A 6,487-nucleotide genomic window follows, 5' to 3' on the forward strand; every position below is an offset into this window, starting at 1 on the left:
AAATAACTACATTTTCAGATGCGAATTGGGCTGGTTGTCTTGATGATCGTAAATGTACTAGGGGTTTTTGCATTTATTTTGGTTCTCATTTAGTCTCTTGGGGTTTAAAGAAACAACCTACTGTTGCAAGGTCCTCAACTGAGGCTGAATACAAGTCAGTGGCAAACACGGATTGCGAAATTCTTTGGCTACAATCCTTGTTAACTAAATTAGGAATTGTTCTTACTGATATTCTGACTTTATTTTGTGATAATCTTGGTGCTACATACTTATCTGTTAATCCTGTTATGCACTCACGAATTAAACATATTGACTGTCTGTACTCGTGTTGCTGCCAAATCGCTTGCTGTCAAGTTTCTTCAAAGCAAAGATCAAATTGCGGATATTCTTACAAAGCCACTCTCCTCAGCTCGCTTCTCTCTTTTACGATCAAGCCTCACCCTCAAGGAGTTGCCCCTTGCATCGCGGGGAATGTTAGCACAACTGATTACTCTACACTTGTGCACACCAACTCACAACACTCACAACAAAAATGCACAAACCGTGTGAGGTCACCTCTAAATGCTACGGAAGAAGAATAAAGAATAATATAGAAGCATCTAGAAATATTCTGCAAAAGATTGGTTTTGTTTTTACTCTATAAATACTGTACAAGCACCGAGTGCTTCATTGTAGTGAAAACATACTCTGTAATACCTGATTAAAATAGTTCAAGCCCATTGAGGCATTTCAACAAATGAATTGTCTTCATTGTGCTTTGCTATTTCTCTTCGAGACACAAGACAGAACATACAGACATGCAGAGGGTCGGAAAGCTGTTGTGGTTAAGCTCAATCTATTTTAATAGGTACAATGGGGTGCAAATCATCAGAAATGGCAAAGCAGCTGAAACATAGGAAGGAATTATGGTCACCTGAAGAAGATCAAAGGCTCCGAAACTAAGTCCTCATTAAAGCTGGTGAGTTGCTAAGGCTGCTGCAGGAAGCCTGGAACTCGGTCCCCATTAAAGCTGGTGAGTTGCTAATTAATTAATATTTGATAACTGACGTTAGGGGTGTTCAACCGGATTCAGATCCGGATATTTGGCCATAACCGGATCTGGATCCGGGTTCTAAAAACCGGGCAGTTATCTGCCCGGATTAATCCGGACTCCAATCCAGGCGGATAACCGGATTCTATCCGGAAATCCGGATTATAACCGAATATCCAGTTTTTTGTAAAATTTTGCCTTAAAACCCGGATATCCGGATTATAACCGGGTTTAATCCGGTTTTTTTTTTTTTCTTTTAAAGACTTTAAAACTCCAAAAAATATATATATAGCTCTTTAAAAGAAAAAAAAAAAAATCTGATATCTTGTTTCAATTGCCCAATTTGTTTTAAAAAATAATTTAAACACTTTTTGTAAGTTTTTTTTTTTTTTTAAAAAAAGTAAATTAAAGAACAAAATAAATAAAAATGCAAAATAGATAATATTTTTGTTTACATCTCAATGCAAAATAGATAATATTTTTGTTTACATCTCAATGCAAAACATAAATTTACAAAGAACAAAATAAATAATAATACATCACAACTAATTAAACTAATACAATGCTGCTACTATTTCAAAAAAAAAAATCAATGCTACTACTCTTCACATTTTGAAAGTTGAATATGGAATTGAGAAAGCTGCACAAGGGACATTGACCAGCACAAGGGGCATACTAACATCCTCCAACAACCTGATTGCAGGAAATATAGCCATTAAAAAAACATGATTCAAGATTCTTTATAAATATGCCAATTCAAGCTTTTTTTTTTTTTTTTTTTTTTTTTTATATTCCTAAATATGATTCAAGATTCTTTATACTCGTTGAATACAAAGATGAATAAGTATTTTTTACTCATAAAAAAAAAAAAAAGTATTTAGAATTTGAAATGGAATGAAATCTGTCAATGAGACATGAAACTACATACTTACAATGCTGCATTGCATGATTGTTTCATCATAGCGCTTGAGCTTTATTAGACATGCTACCATGTTAAGGTGACATGGATTCTTAACAGCTAAAGCCATGTCCCTGTGCTTCCCAAACAATTGGAACATGAAGTCGTCACCCATATATGCAATGGCCTAAAATGAAGAAAAACCACCAGAACTTGCTTAGAAACAAAGAAAAATCATGAACAAATTTAGATGCCAAAACAAAATTATATCCAAGGAACATTAGTGGGTAACCATGTCATACTGTTGCATAGCCTCCTCCAGTTTTTCCTCCTTAAATAAAGCATTTACATCCATCTTTCTTCGATCTGCTGAACCAATCCTCTCCTCCACAGTCATGTCAGCACGAGCTTTGCCCTGTTTTTTTGTTGTTAAGCTCAAATTTATTAATGATCAAATAAAGTGTTGCCCAAGTTCACAGTGCATATATATGAGAAACATCAATTAAGAAAACAAGAAAAAATTGAAGTCCTGAAATTGAGAAAATGAGATTTCCCCAATGAAATGTATTACGCATCAGCATAGTACCGAGGTCAAGCCCATAAAATTGAAGATAAACATAAAGCATACATAAACAAGTACTTTGGAAGTTAGTTAAGACCAACTTACTTCTTTGGTCTTATCAAATAATGAGCTCAACTTCATATATTATGTCTGCCATAGGTGGAACATTTGGGAAAGAAAAACTTCCTTCTTTCCCAAATTTCATGCTAGATAAACCAATAGCCAAGCCTTAAAATATGGACTGACTTCAAATTAAAAATATAATAATAATAAACGAAAAGACAAAGAAATAGAAATAGAAAATACAATCAAATTCTAATGTTTTAGAGCATAAAAAAAAAGAACCAAACAGCTAGTTAGAGAGGTATGCAGCTAAACTTGAGAAACTAAAACAAAAAAAACTAGATTTTTTTTTTTTAAATATGTTTTGTATTCTTAATAAGTAATCTAAGCAAGACATTAATTATAGTCATTGAAAAAACAGAAGCTTCCAACATAACTTTATTGGACAAGCAACCAAACTTTTTCCACTTTCACTAAAACTTTCTGTAAATACATCATAAACAAACCCATCCGACCCTTTTAAATGGCCCCACAATCCATTATCCACAAAGAAAAGAAAGGACAGAGTCCCTGCCACCAATATTTTGGTCATCTACCACTAAATCCACCACTGGTGCTAGAAAAAGGACATCGATTGTGCTTTTGGTAAAAAACTTTTCCGGGACTTGACCATGGGAAAGACATCAAGTGCCACAGGTTTTTTTTCTTCAAGCCAAGGCATGAAAAGTTGAAAACCACTCCTAGTTTGACAAAAATCAGACCAAGAGTTGAAACAGTTGCACTGAAGACAGTTTGTCAGGCAAGGAGATAAAAACTAGATTAGACTATAAAATACCAACCAGATATAAGGAACAACATTAAACAAATACGAGCTTAGCTCCTAACAAATTATTGATGTTATAGAAATAGCATTTAAATCTATCTATAATACTAATGCTATTTCTCAACAACCATTGGTTCTTAACGTTAGATGATGCAAACCCTAAGATTTAAAGGCTAAATCTTGCAATCCCTTTTGGGACTTCCACGTAAATGCATATACTACTAAATCAGAATAAGTTATGACAAAACACATGGAGATAGCGCTGACCCAAGCGAAAATCAACCATAAACCTAGAAAAGGGATCCATCCAAACCGAGAGAGACAGAGATACAGAGACAGAGATACAGAGAGAGAGAGAGAGAGAGAGAGAGAGAGAGAGAGAGAGAGAGAGAGAGAGAGATTAACACACCTTAAGTTTCGAGACAGAGATGGCGGATTTGCAATCGCCACGGCTAGGGTTGAGAACTTGAGAGACGACAGTGACGAGGGTGAGAGAAGACGAGTGTGAAACTGAGATTCGTTCGAGTCTTCGAGAGTAATTTTCGTTCGAAATGTGAGATAAATGGTGTCGTTTTGGAGGGGGAAAATTTTTGACCGGGTGTATAACCCGGTTACGGATTACCGGTTTATAAATCCGGATCCATAACTGGATCCGGATTTATAATAACCGCCCGGATTCACCCGGATCCGGATTTCCGGATGCACACCCCTAACCGACGTTGATATATATGATTCATCAAAAGAAGAAGAAGAACCCAATTTCAAGATGATTATTTGAGCTATATATTTAACCATTTACCTCGTCTTGTTTCGATGATCGCTAATTAATTAAAGTCCACAGTTACTGTAATTATAAATTGTGCATGACATAAAATATATACTAAGTTTCGCATGCATGTATTGACCAAAATGCTGGATACCATCCATCGATCGATTGATCCTCATGATCAGTACTCGACTATTCCTCATGATCCGCACAAAATTATAATATTGATATAATGATATATATTTATATGTGTGTGTGTGTGTGTATGCATGCAGGCTTGCAGAGGAATGGAAAGAGATGCAGACTAAGGTGGATTAATTACTCGAGGCCAGGATTAAAGCGAGGGATGTTTTGCAAGGTAGAGGAGGAGACAATCATGACCCTTCATCGAGCGTTGGGTAACAAGTAAGCAAGAAATTAGGGTGCATATATGCAATACTTTATTGATCCTAATTTCACAGCTTTATGATTAATTAGCTAGGTTTAATCTATGAATCAATTAAAAAATGCCTTTTACCTATTTATAATTTTTTAAACATGTTTGTATTAAGCCACATAATTAGCATTTATTTAATCAATTGTATTCTTTTATAATTTTTCTTAAATTTTGTTGTTGAATATCAATGAATTTTGTAATTTAAGTATTCAAAAGTAATTTAAAAGGTCTTATATATATATAGACTCTTCCATTTCTTTCCTATATATTTTATTGTCTTGATTTTTCATCTATATATAATTTATTAATAATAATAATAATAATAATAATAATAATAATAATAAAGACCACGTACATGCATTTAAATTACTCCATAATCAACCACACATCATATATATATATATATATTAATGTGGGTATATACATGCGACTAGTGCTATTGTCCAAGATGAAAACACTACTGTAGATTAATTTTTGTCTCGTTGTTTTCTACTTTTCTTGATAATCAAGATTAATTAAGACAAGTATACGAAAAGAGAAATGATTTGAAGAAGTCCAAAATAGACCAGCTCTATATAAGTCTGTAAAAAAGTAGACTCTGCTTAAAAAAAAGTATAAAAAAAAAAACTAGTTCTTATTAGTGCATGGGATTCTCTTTTTACAAATGAGTTATATGATACTTGTCTATATATCTTAAATTTATACCTAACATTACTCGTACGAAAATAAAAAAAATTAAAAAAAAACATTACTCGTACGAAAATAAAAAAAATAAAAAAAAAAAAACGTCGTTTTCATTCTCTATTAATTTGTCATCTTGGTCGTGTTTTATTCACTTTCATTTTAAGTGATAATTGGCTTGTGCGTGCCCATGGCCATCAATCGGTGTCATGACTAAATAGTTTATACAACAAAGATTTGTTTGAAACGTAGCATTTATGTTTACATGATCAACATAATGCATGAGGCAATACTAATACCGTTTTTCAATGAGCAGATGGTCGCAGATAGCGCAGCAGTTGCCTGGAAGAACAGATAATGTGATAAAGAACCACTGGCATTCTTATCTGAAGAATACAGTGGCCAAAGCTCAAGATCAAATGAAACCTCAAAACGTTAAAACCCAGTATGCAAATATTTCAAGCTCAGATCATATTACGGATTCTTCATTCTCACCCAAAAGGCCCAGATCGGAGTTTCAATTTATGATGGACACATGGAAAAATCAGTACCATTAACATATACCACTCATGATCATCATCATGGCTTCATTCCACAGCCTTCTGACTTCCCTAGGGAAGCAAACCGTAGCTTCTTGCCAAAGCTTTTATTCGCAGAGTGGCTTTCCCTAGATCATTTTTGTTGAATTCAAGATTTCAAGTTTTATATAATTATATATTTACACATGAATTTTGATAATAACAAATAAATTCAAAGAATGAAGAAGTCTCAAGTTCAAGTTGTCTACACAATGAAGTCAAGCACATCAAGAAAACAAGCATGAACAAGAAGGGAACAAGTTCACATTAAAATTATAGAGTAATGTTGTAAATCTCTTTAAAATTCGAAATTAGGATTAATGCTCAAAATTAATATTTTATCATAAAGCATTAAAATACATTTTTCACATGTGCATGAATATTTTTGAAAATTAAATTTGAAAATTTTGAAAGATGATTGATTGTCATCTTTTACATGTGCATGCCTTGATTAAAGGGTTGAACTTTGAAAATATTAAAGATGATTGATTGTCATCTTTCACATGTGCATGTTTTATTTGAATATTTTCAAAAGTGATTGATGCTTTTTTAGACTTATACAAAAGGTAGATGATTTTGTTTGAAAATTTTGAAAAGTAAAGTGTGCTCATTTTGTCATATACAAAAAGTAAAAGATTATGTTTGAATTT

At 33.2% G+C, this 6,487-nt stretch overlaps 1 pseudogene; it reads right to left on the reverse strand.

The window, feature by feature from the left end:
- Window positions 1-1,574: 1,574 nt before the first annotated feature.
- On the reverse strand, window positions 1,575-2,710 carry LOC122307835 (annotated as a pseudogene).
- Between the last annotated feature and the right edge of the window lie 3,777 nt (window positions 2,711-6,487).

Source organism: Carya illinoinensis, chromosome 4 (assembly GCF_018687715.1).
Source record: "Carya illinoinensis cultivar Pawnee chromosome 4, C.illinoinensisPawnee_v1, whole genome shotgun sequence".
Lineage (NCBI taxonomy): Eukaryota > Viridiplantae > Streptophyta > Magnoliopsida > Fagales > Juglandaceae > Carya > Carya illinoinensis.